Source organism: Crotalus tigris, unplaced genomic scaffold (assembly GCF_016545835.1).
Source record: "Crotalus tigris isolate CLP2741 ecotype Arizona unplaced genomic scaffold, ASM1654583v1 scf7180000017833.3397121, whole genome shotgun sequence".
In the NCBI taxonomy this organism is placed as follows: domain Eukaryota; kingdom Metazoa; phylum Chordata; class Lepidosauria; order Squamata; family Viperidae; genus Crotalus; species Crotalus tigris.
This window is the reverse complement of record NW_024096661.1, coordinates 607685-626689: the sequence shown is the minus strand read 5'-3', so window position 1 is coordinate 626689 and position 19005 is coordinate 607685.

Below are 19005 nucleotides of genomic sequence, written 5' to 3'. Positions count from 1 at the left end.
CTGGAGAGATTGAAGAAAGGGGATCCAGTTGTCCAGCAGGGAAAAGGAAAAAAAAAGACTCCATTGTCCCATCTACATCCATGTCTGAAATTTCCTGACTATGTTTGGTGGGAGAAAACATACATTTATCACTGGATGCTGATTACTTCAAAAGAATGGTGAGTAGTGGGGGGGGAAGAATGGTGGCCCCATGGTCTTGACTTCAGGAGGGGGGAAGGGCAGCACAAAGGGCTGCATATTCATGCATCGTTTCATGCATTCCTAACAAAGGGCAGCACATTCACGCATCATTTCCAGAGGGAAGGCTGCAACATTGCTTCTGCAGCATTTCCCATGATGCAGCAACAGCAGAACCAAAAGTTAATTTGGCTTCTGGAAGCCCAGTGTATCCTGAGGAGACAGAGTGCAGCGCTGATTCCAGATTGGCCCAACCTTGCATAGGAGAGGAATCTATGGCAAAGACAAGACTCTGCAGTGCAGAGAAAGACACTGTGGGAAGAATCCAGAGAAAGAAATATTTTGGGAAATATGAAAAAGGCAGAATATATTTCCCCAAAGAAATAATGGAGAAGATCTTTTAAAAAAGACAGAAACCAGCCCCCAGAAATCAGCCCCAGCCCCTAGGCAGAGGCCAGCTTTTAGAAATGCAAATTTAAATAATCCAGTCAGGAAGGTTGGGGCCAGGAAGCTATTAGGAAGACAAAGACACCTAAAATCTATATACCCCCACCCAAATTCTAAGGACAGGAGACATAATAGGATTAACCCACCCAATACCAAAATGGCACACTCAGACTCAGATCAAAGTACATGACACAGGAAATGCAAGCTTCAAACAGGAACAGGAAACAACCCCAAGAGCCCCAGAAGGCATAAAATTCCACCACTCTGCTCCATGTGGTCAGTTTTTCCCAGAGTCATCTTTCTGTCTGGCTCTCCTCTTCAATAAACTACAACCTTCTTTCTAAAGCAGTCTCTATTTTGATTATTCCCAGCTTGGAATGGATCCTGATGAAGATTTTTCTTTCAACAACACATTCTATCCCTTATTCCTAGGTAAATAAAAGAAGATGCATTTGTGAAGGGTCAGCAACTTTTCATTATTAGAAATATATCACTGAGGCTGGTTCATACATTGGATTAAGCTATGGATTGCTTTAACTAGAGTTCATTGTGTAGGCCATAATGAACAGGACCACATTGAATGCTAAGCCACAAATGATGGCTTATAAATGACAATTTATGTTAATATATATTGTCCTAACCATACAATCACATTAAGATTTCACACATTATATAAATTAGGCCTAAGAATTAGTCTTATGGTATTTTATGACACAAACCAAATACAGCTGATAGTTCTAAAATGGTTGAGTGAAACTATATTCATGTATCAGACTAAGGCATGCTTTACTTCATCATAGTTTATTGAATAGTTCATTTTTTGTGGTTGTGTCTGTCCAATGTGCCAATCATAAATTATGTTTTATAAGCCACAATGGTTGGTCCATACAACATTCTTTAAAAACCTACATTATGGCTTATGGTGATAAATGAAATAATGATGTCTAAATTTTGCTTCCTCTTTGATTTTGACTTTGTCAAGAGAGTGAAAACAAAATCAGATCAGAGAGAATAGAAACAGTGAATAATATTTGATGCTCTGTTCCAAATAAACCCAAACTGAAAGTTCAAATGAATGTCATGCCATTCATGAAAACTGTTGAATAAAATCATTTTCACCTTGTTTTTCCCTTTTGTTTTCTTTTTCCTGTTTTTTTAAATAAAACAACAATAGTACATTTCAATTAAAAAAACCCGTTCTATTTCTTTTCAGTTCTACTCTTATTTAAAACCCAATAATGATCACAGTGAATATATAGAATACTTTTAAATGCCTTCCAAAGAAAGAAGACGAAAGAAGTTGTAATTCATAGAAAAGGAAAAGAAAGAATGCCAAACAAAAATTTAGTCTCAGACTGTAGTTAAAGGGATGTACTTTCATTTCTGTTCATTGCGGGGCCAAGTCAACAACCGTTGCTTCAGTGTACATAATGGAAAGAAATAAACAGATTTGATTATAGTGTTTACAGTTGAGTGGAATGTGATAAGAAGGAAATTATTTTTAAAAAGAATCAATTAACAATAAAGGACATATGGTGGAGGGGAAAAAACAGGGATAAAGATGAATAAATATTTAATGATAAAAAAATAGAAACTGCAATCTAAATATAGTCTCAGACAAATGTAAAACATTAAGTACCAATACAATACAAATGCATATTATAACCATCCCATTTTAAATTTATGACCATGGCTGGTAATGCAGCAGGTTCATCTAGTTTAACAGATGAGAGAAGAGATGGGACAAGTTACTTTTTCAATCTACTCTTTCTAATTCTGTTTCTCTAATTTATACCTTTCTACTCATCTAGCTTGGAGGCTAAACTATCCATCTAGCTTGGAGGCACAGAAACTATTCCACATTTTATATAACTGACCTATCCAATAGCTTTCTAAGAAATACATTTATTCCTGATGTACCCTAAACCAGAGTATGGTTTAGTGCAGTGGTTCTCAACCTGTGGGTCAGGACCCCCTTTGGGGTCGAATGACCATTTCACGGGGGTCGCCAAACCACGCTGTCCACCATTTTTTTCCCTTTTCCCTAGCTGTCCTACTCCCTCTTATTGGTGGCCACACCCACTTGGGGGTCACCACAACATGGGGAACTGTATTATGGGGTCACGGTATTAGAAAGGTTGAGAACCACTGGTTTAGTGCGATATATATCCCATAATGGAAAGTATGGTCCAACAGAGCTTGTGCGGTGTGTCCACAAATGGCAAAAAGGCAAAGAGCCTGCAGATATGAAGATAATGACTCTAGTTCATTGGACTTTAAAAGCTCTGGCTGAGACTATTAAAAATCACAATGAAGCATTGACTGCTTCAGCAAGAGAAGGACTAGGAGTGACAGGATACCAGTAGCAGTCTTTCAATAACTGAGAAAAGAATGGATTGATCTATTCTTCAAAGCATCAGAGGGCAGGAGAAGTACTAATGGGTGGAAGCTCTTTAAAGAGAGATCCAATCTAAAATTAAGAAGAAATTTCCTAACAGTGAGCACAATTAATTAGTAGAATGACTTGCCTCCAGAACTTGTGGGTGCTCCATCACTGGAGACTTTCAAGAAAAATTGGACAACCATTAGTCCGGAATAGTATAAGATCTCCTGTTAAAGCAAGTGGTTGGACTAGAAGACCTCCAAGGTTCCTTCCAACTCTGCTATTCTGTATTCTATAATCTGCAACATAAGCAGGATATATATTCCATGATCACAGTCCATGATCACAATGTCAGCAAGATATGGTATACTCTGGGGGAAGGCCACGGAAATCCAAAGATGGGCCTGTGACAAGATGTGTATGGACTGTGTTAAATGTCCAAACCCCTCTCCCTTGGTGCAGAGAATGGTCCAATCATCACTAGCCCTGGAGAAGATGAGCTCATCACGAGGAAGCCATAGTAAGGTTGCAGCAACTCTCTGAAACACCATGAGAAAAATATCAAACTACTTCTTTACATATGCCAAAACTAATGGATAAAATGTTCATCATGCCAAGACAGACTGTAGGGTTGCCAGTCTGGAGGTAACTATTTGGCTACTAAAGAAGAGTAAAGAATTTTATCAAGGCAGTACGACATGGGTGTATCAAAGTTTTGGAGAAGTCTAGTTGCTGATGTTGGCAGAATAAAAAAAAGCTGAAGGGTTATTAAAACACTTAGGATGATAACATGGAACATCTACAGCAGTGGTTCTCAACCTGTGGGTCGGGACCCCATTTGGGGTCGAACGACCATTTCATGGGGGTCACCAAACCATGCTGTCCACCATTTTGTTCCCTTTTCCCTAGCTGTCCTCCTCCCTCTTATTGGTGGCCACACCCACTTGGGGGTCACCACAACATGGGGAACTGTATTATGGGGTCACGGCATTAGAAAGGTTGAGAACCACTGATCTACAGTAAAAACCAAAGAAAGCTGGGTGTTTTTAAAGCAGAAATGACTTGAACTGGGATAGAAATTCTAAAAGTGGTTTAAAAATGGACCAGATTGGGAAACTTAAATGTTTCTATTCTGGAAATGAAACTCACAGAAAAAAAAATGAAGCAGTGGTTATTGTCCCAAAATATATGTATATACATATATAATATAACTAATGTAACCCAGTCAGGAACAGAATAACAATCATTCTAAAAATAAAAACAGAAGAGGGAAAAATCAGGCATTCCTTGAACATCAAGAAAACCCAGTTTATGTCAATTGTAAAAGAATTTAAGATAAAGTGACTGAAGTAGTTGACAGCTACAGTTCTCTAGGTCCAACATTGAGAAGGATGGTGGATTTGCAAAGAAGATTCAGAGATGAGGAGCAGTGGGCAAAAAGGCATTGGGAGATTCATTAAAGACAACCATTTTCATCAAGACATAAGCCAGGATGGTATGATGTATGAATGTGAGGGATGCACTCTGCACCAGGAGAAAGAGCTTCTTTGAGCTTTGGTGCTAGACAAGTCTGCTTTGCATTTGTTGGACAACCAAGAAGACCAACCATCCAGCTCTAGAAAAAATCAATCCAGAATGCTCATTAAATTAACAGTGCATCTGTGGAAAAGATGAAAATGCTGGTCAAGGTCGATGGAGGGTGAAGAAGTTGACAGTGCAGGAAGTAGATAGAAGGAACACACATCACAGAAATGCACCTTACAAGAATTGCGCAATGCAGTTAGAAATAGGATGTCTTTGAGATTTTTAATCCATAGAGTCACCAGGAATTGTTTACGACTATATAGGGCATAACAACAACAACACAGCAGCATAACAAGTCAAACAGATCAAGGGAGAATGCCAGATTTGAAAATGTCAGGGCCAGAAAGCATTGTGACCTTTGGAAATATTAGATAATGTTATTAGTGTGCTACTAATAATAGCAGTTTGCAGTAATAAATGTTGTTTGAGATTCATATCATGCCATATTGCCATATGAAAGCGGCAGGATGAAATTGTTCAGTCTCAATAATGGGAGGAAAATAAAATAAATGTTTTCTGGTGTATACTATAAATCATGAAACAGCATGCGTACTTAGATATTTATTAACAAAATTGCACAAAGAATTACTTCTTTATTCTCCACTCATGTGACAAATTGGAACAAAGTAAACAGTGTAATTCTTAACGGGTAAATGTGGCTAGGACTGCAATCTAATCCAGATAAATATAGATTTTGGTCAGTTTGTTTTACTTTTTTAGACATATCACAGAGACATTTCCCAAACAGTGGGACTTTATTTCCTTGTGTTCCACTGACAGTTCCTTTTAGAAAATATGAAAAAAATTAATTACAATAGTAAAAACACATACAAACTAAACTCAAAGAGAAAAATAAATAGAAAGGAAAGAACAAGAAAAGAAGAAACTAAGAAAAAGGAAAAGAAAAAAATATTTAAAGAAGTGACTTCCAATCTTCAACCCAAGTAGAAAATAACTTAATAACTCTTCACTCCTATAAGATGGTAGACAAATATCTCTTCTTCCCATAACCCATATCTCATCTGTATGCAAATCCATAAACCAACAAAAAGTCCATGAAAGTTCCCAGAGTTTTACAGAAATATGTCTCTTTTTAATCTTAGTTAAATAAACCAACTGTATATTCCTTCCTTTCACTTCTAACAAACTTGATCTTTAATTCGGTCAGATGTTGCCATAGGATTTGATCCGTTGTCAAGATTTTTTTTTCTTATCCTAAAGCAGGGCTTTTTAATCTTTTCACCCATTGTACCACTTTTAGGATATGGCAATATCTGAGTACCACCAGTCGCCTAGCAAGGTGTCAAAAACTTGATGACCAAAAAAAAGGGGAGGGGAAGTGATAAAGTACAAGTAGTCCTCGACTTAACAACAGTTCGCTTAGTGACTGTTCGAAGTTACAATGGCACTGAAAAAAGTGCCCCCAAGCCACAGCCGAGCAAGACACCTGCCTGCCCACCTGGCGGCGCTCTTCCTCCTGTCTGAGGTTTCCATTATTGTGAGCATTTTTGTTGAGGATTGGCAGCGGGGGTCAGGTGGGTGTGTTTGGTTTTTATTCCCCCCCTGTCTGCTTGGTGGTTGCAGCAGGTTTTGGTCACTTCACATGACCCTGGGACACTGTGACCGTCATAAATATGAATCAGTTGCCAAACATCTGAATGTAAATCACAAGACCCTGGAGATGCTGCAACATTCCAGCTGATCGGCGCTTCTTCTGGGCTCAGCAGAAGCGCCAGGAACAGCGCCGAGCTCCAGCTGGAGCCTGGCGCTGATCCTGGCACTTCCACTGAGCCCTAATAGCCCTGCAGCTCAGGCTTGTGCGCTGCTGCCACCAGTTCAGCTCATTCCCCTCCCCCGCTACCACTTTTCTAGGATGGTCGCGTACCACCTGCCAGGTGCCAATGTACCACAGATGGTACCCATACCACTGGTTGAAAAGCCCTGTCCTAAAGGCTTCTTTGGGACTTTAGCAAACTTCTTTTGTAATCCTTCTCCCTCAGAAATCCTTAACCAAATTATTTTCTTGTGTTATAATTTGTATTTCCACTTCAATCCTAAAAGCTTTAACCAATTTGTTTTGTATATCCAACAGAAAGTCCTTATCAGGTCATTCTCTTGATATGTCAATTGTATTTCTAGTATTTTCTCTGCGTTATACTAAAATCCACCTTTTTAAAAAATCATCCAGTATTTGTATATTAGGCAAAATTTATTTCACACCTGTCATTTCTTCGCTAAAATCTGTGGACATAGTCTATCATAGAAGCAGATATTGCTGGCTTTACTATATGCTACTAAACTCTTAGTTATTTTTCTGTTTGTAACTTTCAATTAGCTGAAATGATCCATCCTTGGGTAACAATTTTTGAATCAAGATATCTCAAATGTGGTAACTTAAAGAATGTGTCCAAAATCTAGCCAAGTCCATGGGAAAGCTATTAGGAAATCAGAAATTACTCGCAATCTCATTGCGTTTTTTGCATGCTTTGATGATTTCGTTTATCTTTTTAGATAAGTAAATATTGACAAAGGTTTATCCAATGGGCCATAGTTTATCAAGTATCTGCTAATTTTACTCCATTTTTTTTAAAAAAAACCCAACTCCTGGAGTATTTCAAATGACCTCATGTTTTATGTAAGTTTGCAAAAGCCAATACCAACCAAAAACAAAAGGCAAGTTTTCATGTTTTTCCCCTTTCCCTTTTCTGCTTGGGATCTTTAGAGCCCTCTAGCACCCAATTCTGAAATCTTAAAGTCTCAAATTTCTGTTATGACTTAGGATAAACAAAACAATTTAGTTCCCATAAATGCTGTTTGTTTATATAATTATTTCCAAGCCCAAATATTCCAAATTTATCTGGTCCCTTAATTTGTTTATAACCTTCTTGGATTAAAACCTTCTTTAGTTTTTTGCCACTTATTTTCAATACTTTAAATTTGTCAACTTAAAGTTAATTTTTCTTTTGTTCAAGAATAAAGGCAAACTCACAGGTGCCTTCTTAAACTTGTTGTTCCAATGTTATCTAATACAGTAGTCTTGAGATAATTAATTAGGCAATTTCCAAAAGTGATTAGAAAGTGTGATTAGCAAATCCAGTGTCCTTTAAAAAGTTCCACCCTGCCTATGAGTATGATGGCTTTGCTTCATTTCTTGGCATTTTCAAACCCATGGAATCTGTTGTCTTACAGTCTCTTTGTGAGGGGCAGCCATCTGGGGCGCATGTGGGCAATCTCCCATCCTCTTTTTATCTGGGGAGGTTCCAAGGAAACGGTCTGGTTCTTCAGTCTTTGCTACAGTCATCATTTCTGCTCTTTCAGATTAGTTCTTTAGACCCTCCCCAGAAGTCTGTTCAAATGACAATTTTCTGCCCACAGCAGCACTTCAAAGTGATATTTGGTTTGCCAGTGCCAGATCAATTTTGATTATAATATGAATCCTAGTGACATACGAGGGATTATATTCAAATGGAAAATGATTGATTACTCTGAGTTAGAGCGGGAGAAAAGGAATGTTTCATCTTGGGCTGTGTCCCTGTCCTGTATACATTAATAAAATAAAACAAAGTCTCTTCTGGATAAAGCTTGTTTCCCAATGACTTAATACATGTATCCAGGTAGTCTTATCTGTACAGTCTTTATCACTGTGCAGAAGCGATTACCTCTGCCTTCTTCTATGATTTGTTTTTGTTTTCTTTTTAAAATTTCCAATCAAATCTGCAGTCCTGGGATTTCCTAGCTGTAAACCATCCAAGTATAAGCCAGGCCTGGCCCTACTTAACTTTAACAACAACAACAACAACAACAACAACAACAACAACAATAATAATAATAGTAGTAGTAGTAGTAGTAGTAGTAGTAGTAGTAGTAATAGTAATAATAACTTGGGGGACTTGGAGGTCATCTAGTCCAGGGCTTTTCAATCTTTTCACCCATTGTACCACTTTTAGGATATGGCAGTATCCGAGTACCACCAGTCACCTAGCAAGGTGTCAAAAACTTGATGACCAAAAAAAAAAAAAGGAAAAAAGTGATAAAGTACAGGTAGTCCACGACTTACAACAGTTTGCTTAGCAACTGCTCAAAGTTACACTGAAAAAAGTGCCCCCCAAACCACAGCCTAGCACAGTGGTTCTCAACCTGTGGGTCGGGACCCCATTTGGGGTCGAACGACCATTTCACGGGGGTCGCCAAACAACGCAGTCCGCCATTTTTTTCCTCTTTTCCTTAGCTGTGCTACTCCCTTTTATTCTATTGGCTTTTGAAAGCCAGAATAGACTCTCTTGAATAGAGTCTAATTCTATTGGCTTTCAAAAGCCAATAGGAATTGTCCAGGCTGTCTCTGCCCTGCTGAGCCCGCCAAAAGTCCCATTCTGCAAAAGGTGCTGCACCAGTTGAGTAGTCCTCGATTTACGACTGGTTGAGTAGTCCTCGACTTACGACCGGTTGGGGGTCGTGGTATTAAAAAGGTTGAGAACCACTGGCCTAGCAAGACACCTGCCTGCCCACCCGGCGGTGCTCTTCTTCCTGTCCAAGGTTTTCATTGTTGTGAGCATTTCTGTTGTGGATTGGCAGCAGGGGTGGGGTGGGGGGTGTTTGGCTTTTATTCCCCTCGTCTACTGGGTGGTTGCAGCAGATTTTGGTCACTTCACATGACCCTGGGACACCGTCATAAATATGAATCAATTGCCAAGCATCTGAATGTAAATCTCAAGACTCTGGAGATGCTATAACATTCCAGCTGATCGGTGCTTCTTCTGGGTTCAGCAGAAGTGCCAGGATCAGCTCCGAGCTCCAGCTGGATCCTGGCGCTGTTCCTGGAGCTTTCACTGAGCCCTGACAGCCCCGAAGAAGCGCTGATCCTGGCGCTTCCACTGAGCCCTGACAGCCCTGCAGCTCCAGCCATCTCTCGTTCAGGCTTGTGCAGTGCTGCCACCGGTTCAGCTCATTCCTCTCCCCCGCTACCCCTTTTCTAGGATGGTCGCGTACCACCTGCCAGGTGCCAATGTACCACAGGTAGTACCTGTACCACTGGTTGAAAAGCCCTGATCTAGTCCAACCCCCTGCTCAGGCAGGAAACCCTATACTATTTCAGACAAAAGTAGACAATGGGTCACCAGATATGCCACCTGGTCATTAGGAAAGAAACTTTTGTTCACTACCCTGTGTCAGGCTGGGTTTCCTCATCTAGTTTAATTGAAATCCCATTTATGTATGTTTTGTATGGAAAACTGTCACTGAAATGAATGAAGGAATCACTGTTTTCCTCTGCAAAGAAAATCTGGCTGCTCGTGGAGCTCTTTTAAATTGAAGAGGCAACTTGCTCAAGGTTTTGGAACTAACTTTAATTTTTTTTAACCAATTACATATAAGAGAAAATAGGATCATGCATTTTTTTAAGATCTGCGGGAGGTGCTTAGAGCAATTGTCACTATCAACCGACATTTTCTTCCTTTTTTCACATTATAAAAATGAGATAGAATCTTAAATTCAATAAAAATTATACATTCTGGTTCTGTATTGGAAAATTGAATGTCTCCCCCTACGAAACACGACGAACTGCAACTGGAATGATTTCAAGATCTTATAGTCAGTTATACATAGGAACAGGATGTACAGTTCCTGCACAACTGCTGTTTCTAAGCTTGCTATTAGAGTTGTTCATCTGATTCAGTCTACACAGTTAGTGTATATCAGTGGTTCTCAACCTTTTTATACGGCGACCCCGGTATTAAGCAGGCGGCGCGCATGGGCGGCGCCGCCCCCTGCGTGCCGCGCATGCACAGCACCGCCCCTGCGCAACGCGCATGTGCTGCACCGCCCCATGCACGGCGCGCATGCGCGGCGGCGCCCCATGCGTGGGGCTGCCCCCATGCGGCGCCCCTGCATGGCACGCATGCATGGCACCCCCCTGCGCGGCGCGCATATGCGTCGCCGCCCCATGCGCCGCCCCCCATGCACCGCCCCAGAAAAAAAATGGCGGATCGCGTTGTTTGGCGACCCCCGTGAAATGGTCGTTCGACCCCAAATGGGGTCACGACCCACAGGTTGAGAACCGCTGGTGTATATCAAGAATGACTCAGTGATGGCTGTTTGAACCCTAAAGCTAAACAGGACAGCGAGGAAAAGATTTTCTTTAAAATAAGAAAGGCATGTCAGGAGAAGAAAAGAGACTTAGCAAGTCCAGAAAGTTGATATAAAGAAAGTTTACTAGGCTTTGGTGGTCCAATAAATGTGCATGCTGTTTTTGTGAAATGTGCATATATCTGAATATACAGATAATAGATTTTTGGTGAACCAGAGGTTGATACATTCTATGCTACATATAGGTCTTTTCCATTTCTATCTATCTATCTATCTATCTATCTATCTATCTATCTATCTATCTATCTATCTACTTACCTACCTACCTACCTATATCTATTATATATTATACATTACATTATTATTACTACATTATTATACATTATACATTATTAGGATTATAGATATATAATCCTGCCCATTTAGCAATTTGAAAGCACGCAAATGCAAGTAAATAAATAGGTACCATTTAAGTGAGAAGGTAACAGCATTCTGGGTGCCTTTGGCATATAACCACGCTGGCCACATGACCATAGAAATTTTCTTCGGACAACGCTGGCTCCCTCGGCTAAGAAATAGAGATGAGCACCGCCCCCTAAAGTCAGACATGAGTGAAAAGGGAAACTTTTACCTTATATATACAAAAGGTCATATCCTTTTCTTTGCCATCCCTTTTTCATCTGCATATATATTGGAAGATACTACACTTCTCAGATAAATATCCCATTTCTTGAAGTAGGTAACTATTCAAGAATAATCTTTCCTAAATAAGGGGATAATATATAAACCACCTTATATGGATTTGTATATCTCAATATTATGATCAATGACTAGATTTAGCACATCCACAATAAAGCATGGTCTGATTAATCATGATGAGTTTGGTTTATGGGCTCTGCTAATCCAAAATCAAACCAATTATATTAAGGTATATGTTGTGTCCCGAGCCTGCAAAAGCAGGCTCGGGACGTTACTATGGTCCCAGGCTGTTGCAAGCTGCCTGGGACCAGACTAAGTGGCGCCAGCCTGCACGCATGCGCAAGGCGCGAAAGCGTGCCATCTCTTGTAACCTTTTTGGCCCGGGATTCTATTTAGTGTGAAAGAGGCCTGCGAGCCACAGAGTTGTGTTGAAGTGAGCAGAAGAAGAATAAAGCAGTTGTTGGCTCCAGAATGTGTGCTCTTCTTTCTCCATTAATTCCAGGACTTAACAGTATAGTCTTATGAATTAAGCTGGCTATTGATTGAGAGCTCTTGTCCAGGATTTCAGGCCTGATTTTTTTTCCCCTAGTCCTACCTAGAGATCCTGGAGATTGAACCCTGGACCTTTCCCATTCTGAGTTCTTTGCTGTGTTCTGAATGTTTAGCTGTAGCTCTAGCTTTTATTTATTTTCCTGAATATTCCCAATATTATTAGAAACAGTATCTTATTATGCAGAGAGTTCTGCCAGGAAAGCACTCAAGTGTAGAAAAATTAGTCCTTGATTGTCTCCCAGGACCAACTCCTTAATATTTTGTTGCCTAAAGCTAAAAGTAAAAATGTTCCTCTTTCTCATTCCATATATTAAAGCCAACTCAAGTGACAGCTGATTTTTACCTAAATGTTGGCTTAAGCCTCTTATTTAAACCTTGTAGGACGAGACCCATATTAGTTTGTTGTGGCAAGATATCAGAGCAGATCACCAAAGTTTATTCCTTTTAATAATATTTCTTAGTCAGAAAAAAAAATGCTATCAGGCTTCTTCTGATTTTTTTGCCGTGGAATAGTCATATCTAAAGGCTAATCCATCATTGCCAATGACCGTGGCAAATTGAAATTGAGTCAAAATATCAGCACAGGCATGTCATGATGCCAACCCCGCCCTTGTATCCAATGTCTGTTACAAGTATGTTGATCCTCTGGGCCCCTCTCCCCCTTTGTCAACCATGCCAAAGTGTTCAACAGATAACAACTGCTTTATTGGATCCCATGCCTAATGGGTGGGCCAGGAGTGGACATATTTTATCTCCAATAGCAGCTGCATCTCTGGACAAAGCTGTCTTTCAATTCCTTTCCAAACAGAAAGGACCAAAGTAAAACAACAACAACAACACAGAGTTTTATTCAATGAGAAAGTGAGTTACAGCCTTGAGAGCTATTAGTTAAGATGACAGCCCTTTGGACCAGATGGGAAATATGAATATCTGTTGCAGGATAATAACAGCAGCAGAGGCTTTTATGTTAAATGTTTATAGATATGGGCCAAAGTCTCCCATCATTATAAAAAGTACAATACTGGATTAAATTAAAGGGTGGGGGAGGACAGGCAAAGGGCTAGATTTCAATTCTTTGGAACAGATGCATTAAGATCAGCCCTCCTGTTTTGCACTGTCCTAAAGCAGAACATCTACACATAGTAAAATGTGAGTATTAAAAATACCCTTTTGAGCTATCCACAGATATCTTTGGAAATAATAATAATTAATTAGACAGTAATATTGTCTGGCAACAGTAATCCGGAAAGATAATGCAGAATTTTCCATAGGCAACTTTATGTTAAGGGGAATTTATGGATAAATCACAACACTCTTGACACAAGCTGGAGTACCCCTCAGTTACTTTTACTCATGCCAATTTATTGGGAGATATCTCTCTCAGGTTTGACTGGTTGGAAGCTATGTGATCAGATTCCTATTTTATGCCAACAGTGACAGCTATTATCAAGGTGAAAATGTGAAAAGATGGCGTTTATCATAACAAGCAGTAAATGCTCTTTTTACAAACTATGTTTGTGTGTCTCTCTGTGTGTTCTGTATGTCTGTCTAAGTCCCTGTATCTAAAAAGTAGTATTTTTCAGGAATAACTTGTAGCAAAAGAAGTTAGCTGAAATGCTCCCTTCACTTTGGGAGCAATGAAAGCGCAAATATCAAAGGAAGGTTGGTAGATGTTGCCATAATTAACCAGAAAAAAGTGCTGACATGCTGTGATATCAACGCCAAGTTTCATTGGAGCATGAGAGTCACGCAGAACAACATGGCCAGCACAGAAAGATCATCTAAAATTTGCATGCACTTTCAGAGAAGCAAAGAAAGAGAAAAAGAGATATTTTTTTATGCAAAGAGATAAATCTAGAGTTGGATTGGTTCATAGGTTCAGAAGAATTATTCAGGAAAGATAACAATTATAAAACATCAAAAAGGAAGGGTGGGAGGGAAAAAGAGAGAGGCTCAGGTTACAAATTGTAGGCCTCATGTAATGCCCCTTACGACTTCAAACAAAATGCTCTAAATTAAAGGGATATTAGTATGAAATTCATTTCTTCCAAACAAATGTTCTCTAGAGTAAGTGAATGAATCCTCACTTATGACAGTGAAACCATACCGCTCAATGAACATACAGACCACACAGAGAGACACTCAATGTGAGGAAATTCTGTGTAATCATATACCATAAGGCAATCATTGTTTTAATCCACTGAATGTGAGGCATATGTCACAAACACCTTTATTTGTGTAAGTCGCCCACTGGTTTGATTCTCCATGCTGTAGATGACAAATGGTAATATGGGGGATTGTTCTTGCATTTCTTTCCAGATGTGTGATGGGAACTGTCCAGCTTAATAGTGCTGATCCTGTGTTTGGATCAGTGGATAATCATTTCCATTTCTGCTCTTCTTCCCTAAGTGCTGCCAGTGAAAACATCACCAACTTTCTCTTTTGTAAAAACTATACTTTTGGGAGGCAACTAACCTTTAGTAAAATGTGCAAATCTAGCTACATGAAAGCATCTTTAAAACATAACCAAGGTTGATAATGAATGCCATGACTGCTATAGGAATCTTTGTATCCCTTGAGCTACAGGCAAAACAACATTTTAAAATTCAGTAATTTTAAGACTTGAACAAATTGGTCACCTCAGATTAATTCATCTTCCATATTTTTCACTAGATATAGTTGCTTTGCCCATGCTATGGCAATTATAGAAGTTGAAGTGTAATTCATGTGGTGGCTTTATTTTAAGAAAATGTCATTTTCATATGTAGCTGTGGGTTATACTCCACTGAAAGTGTTACTGAGGTTGACTATGTTATGAAGTAACCTTTTGAACATTACTGCAGTGTTTCTGAATCCATGACATCTCTCTCTTTTGATGCTATTCCAGTCATTTAGAGAAGCTGTCAAGAAAGAATTAATTATGCTACACAATAAAAGCAATCCCACCATTAGGAATATAACTGCAAGGTTGTGATCATTTTTATTATGAAGATCCAGATTGTGGGGGCAATATGCAAATAATGCTGACCTTGTAAATTGCCCAGAGAATGCTATAAAGCACTATGGGGTGATATATAACTCTAAATGCTATTCCTGTTGCTATTAGTTCCAGTTAACAACATATTTCCTGGGGGGGTTGCATCAGATGTTTTTTCAAAACTATTCTGAAAAGGCAATCCCATGTTGGAGAATCTATGTTATTTCTGTTTCAAAACTATACAGAGAGATCACTAGAGGAATGTTTATTTTTTATCACTTCATCTTAATGTCTTATCGATTCTGGTTGATGACTTCATCATGCTAATCATGTTGTTGTTTTACCAGCAGTTTTCTACCACTGAGAATTGGCCTTCTGGAAAAATTCATAAACAACATTCTCAGTGACATCCTTCTGTTGAACCTGCTAGGTGTGTACTGAACATATTGTACCTAATGCACAAGGGAATAGCTCAGAAACTAGTACATCTAGAAATAACCAATATATATGTTTGATAAACAAAAAACAAATTATTGAAAGCACTGTATGTGCAAAAGTAGAGGAAGTAGGAGAAATACACCATAAGCTTACTAATAACCATAATCACCCAATAAAGAAACCCACAGTTTGAAGAAAGCTAGTGCAAACAATGAAGTAAGGTTTATTATCTTTACCTCAGGTGCCAATAAAACAGAAGAGAGTGCAGCCTGCAAGCTCTATTTGTCCTAAATCTTTTTTTTTTAGTTTCCCAGGGAACCTTTCATAGCATGCTGTCAAAATGCTGTAGCAATTGAGTCTGTTTCATCATGATATGTTATGCGGATTATTGCTAGCATATGGTCTAAGGCAGGGGTAGGCAACCTTGGCTCTTTGATGACTTGTGGACTTCAACTCCCAGAATTCCTGATAGAAACTGCACAAATTCTTCCGCCCTATCCTGTAAGGGCTCCCCGGCTTCTCGAATGTTAAGTAGGGAACGGGTCACTCTAAACAGGGCAGCGGGGCGAGATTCCGCAGACGCAATAAGTGCGGAAAAATGCAAACATTTTGCCGCTCATATCGCCACTAAATAAATCCTAATATAGGCTCTTAAAAGTGTCCAGTCAGGTTCGGAGTTACTAGCCCTCCAGCGTTGCTCTAGACGTCTCTTCTGACGCTTCATCTCCCGTAGCTCCTCGGTAAACCAAGGTGCCCTCCGGGATCCACAATCACGGAAAGGTCGCAAAGGTGTGATCCGGTCTAATGCCCCTGATGCCACCTTATTCCAAGCAGCAACCAAGGACTCAGCCAGTTCGTGGAGGAGGGAATCAGGAAAACCCCCAAGCGCTATTCCGAACCCCTCCGGGTCCATTAACCGCCTGGGGCGGAACCACCTAATTGGTTCCGCCTCCCTGCAGTAGGGGAGTAGGACCAAGAAATCTAACCTCAACAGGAAGTGATCCGACCATGACAAGGGAGAAGTAACTATACCCCTTAAATCGAAATCACGTCTCCACTGCCCCGAGAGGAATACCAAGTCGAGCGTGTGTCCTCCCCTATGGGTCGGACCCTGAATTATCTGGGTCAGGTCCATGGTTGTCATGGAAGCCATGAACTCCTGAGCTGCACCGGAGGATTCGCCGAGTGACGGCAGGTTGAAATCCCCCAGCACCATAAGCCTGGGGAATTCCACCGCCAACCCGGCTACCCCCTCCAGCAGCTCAGGCAGGGCTGTTGTCACATAGCTGGGAGGCAGGTATGTCAGCAACAAGCCCAACTGAACCCTTGAATCCAACCTCAAGAGAAGGGACTCACACCCAACAACCTCTGGGGCCGGGATCCTGCGAGGTCTCAAGGATTCTCGGACAAGAATCGCCACTCCCCACCCCTTCCCTGGAATCGCGGTTGGTGCATTATCTGAAACCTGTCTGGGCACATCTCCAAGAGAGGAACACCTCCCTCTTGGCCCAGCCAGGTCTCGGTGATATACGCCAGGTCAGCCTCCTCATCCAGTATCAGGTCCCGAATGAGGGGAGCTTTATTAATAACCGACCTGGCATTAAGAAGCAGCAACCTGAGGCCAGGGTCCTGAACACCCCCCTCTCCAGGTATTGGAGAAGAGTCCAAGGGGCTGGAACAGGTAATCGCTTTAATGCAGCGAGTCCTTGTTCCCCGAAGATGGCCCACCCCTTGGCTCTCGCCATATCTACCTCTCCCTACGATAACCGGGATGTTCCGGCCCACCTCCACCCCCGAAAACTCCCCACCCACCCCGCAGGTCTCCCTCCCACCATCCCCCCCTCCCGGCAGTCCACATCTCACATTCATATCGAGCTGGGAAGTACATCTGCCCCCCCTTCTGTTTACACACTCAGCAGAGGGGGCATCAGTTCTCATTCCCAGCTCCATCACTCACACCCGTACACACCCTAATACAATGACAAAGCATCGCTTTATACTATGTGAGAGAAAGTAGTGGTAAACCACTTTTGTATATTATTAATAAAACTACATGGATAAACTGTATATGTTTATGATTTATGATATAGTTCCCGATGATGAGCCCCCCAGGTTAGATGGCCCTCAACATGATGTTGAGGAAGACACTTTTGGAGAATTAATGGTGTTTATGACATGGCTAGATTAAAGCCTTTAGGATATCTAGTTGCTGACATTCAAGAAGAGAAAATCTGAATGTGTAAAGGCAGAATTATAGGGGGAACATGGAATGTAAAAAACCGAAACAGGAGAAAGCTCCAGAAAGCAAAAGGTGAAATGAATCAAATGCACATTGACATCTTAGGCATAAGCCAATTGAGACGGAGTGCGACTGAACACATTCAGTCAAAGGATTGCATTGTTTACTTCTCAAAACAGGAAAAACAAGAAGGAACTGGGCCAGGAAGGATATAGCCAATATAGTACTTAACCACAACGTAGTCAGTGACCAAATAATATCATTAGACTTTGCAGACAATCCTTTAATATGACAATTATCATGCTCCAACCAGTAATGCAGAAGAAGAGGAGGTTGATGAGTTTTATGGGCAAGCTCAATCTGAAATTCAACAGAACATGCAAGCAACAAGATGTGCTGTTGTGACCAGAGCTTGGAATTTGGAAATAGTAAGAAGGAAAATGTAGTTGAATTGTATTGTCTTGGAATTAGAAAGCAAGGAGTTTCTGGCAATCCGGTTATTTTTTTCATTGCTAATATATTCATCATTAAGCCAAATAGAGGATACAGAAATCAAATTGAATTATGCTTTTGGCACAAGGAGGTGGTAGAGCTTCGTTATCACACCAAGGATGAGAAACCTCTCACGTGCAATTTCCAAGTCAGAAAGTACTTGCATTACCAAAGTGCCACAACTAATATAATTGTGCCAGACATTGGGTCAAAAGAACATTAACAACAGCATTTGTATGATGATATCACACGGCACCATTTTGGTGTTATTGCAGTCTGTTCTGGGGGCCACTGTAGAAAAGAAAAAAGCATAATGAAAGAAAAGCTTAGATAGCAGTAGGGGCCTTTTTTTTTTTTTTTTTTTTGTAGCCTGTGTGATGGATGACAGACCAAAACTTGTGGTTTCAGAACTCAGGGTTAAACTCAGGTTGATAAGCTATCAGTCAAACCAGCTAGCGCTTCTGGTGTTCAGTACTTATGGTCTTTTGTTGATATGCTAACATCCTGCCTCAAAAGACTGGTTTGGGGACCTTGTTCTTTTTATTTTATCTTGATGCCTCACCTGCTTGAATTTTATGAATAATCTTGGGTAAGCTTCTGTTGGGAGTTAGCACAGTACTAACTTGATTATTGGTTTGCTGATCCATAGACTAACCAGCCCTAGACAGGACAGATTCCAAGTCTGTACCTGTGTTTAAGTGACTTTCTCCGCATATCTACCTTGAAATAAATTCTATTGAACTCTTGAAAGCAGATATGAATAATTTTTCAATGTAACTTTCATTTAAAGTCCATTGTCTCCTACTTCCTCCAGTTGTGTTCTGTTCTGTCTGTATGCCAGCATATCCATATAACTGTAAAAACATTCCTTACCTCCACAGCTTACAGGTAGTCGATGGCTTACCATTCATTTAATGATAGTCCAGAATTATGATG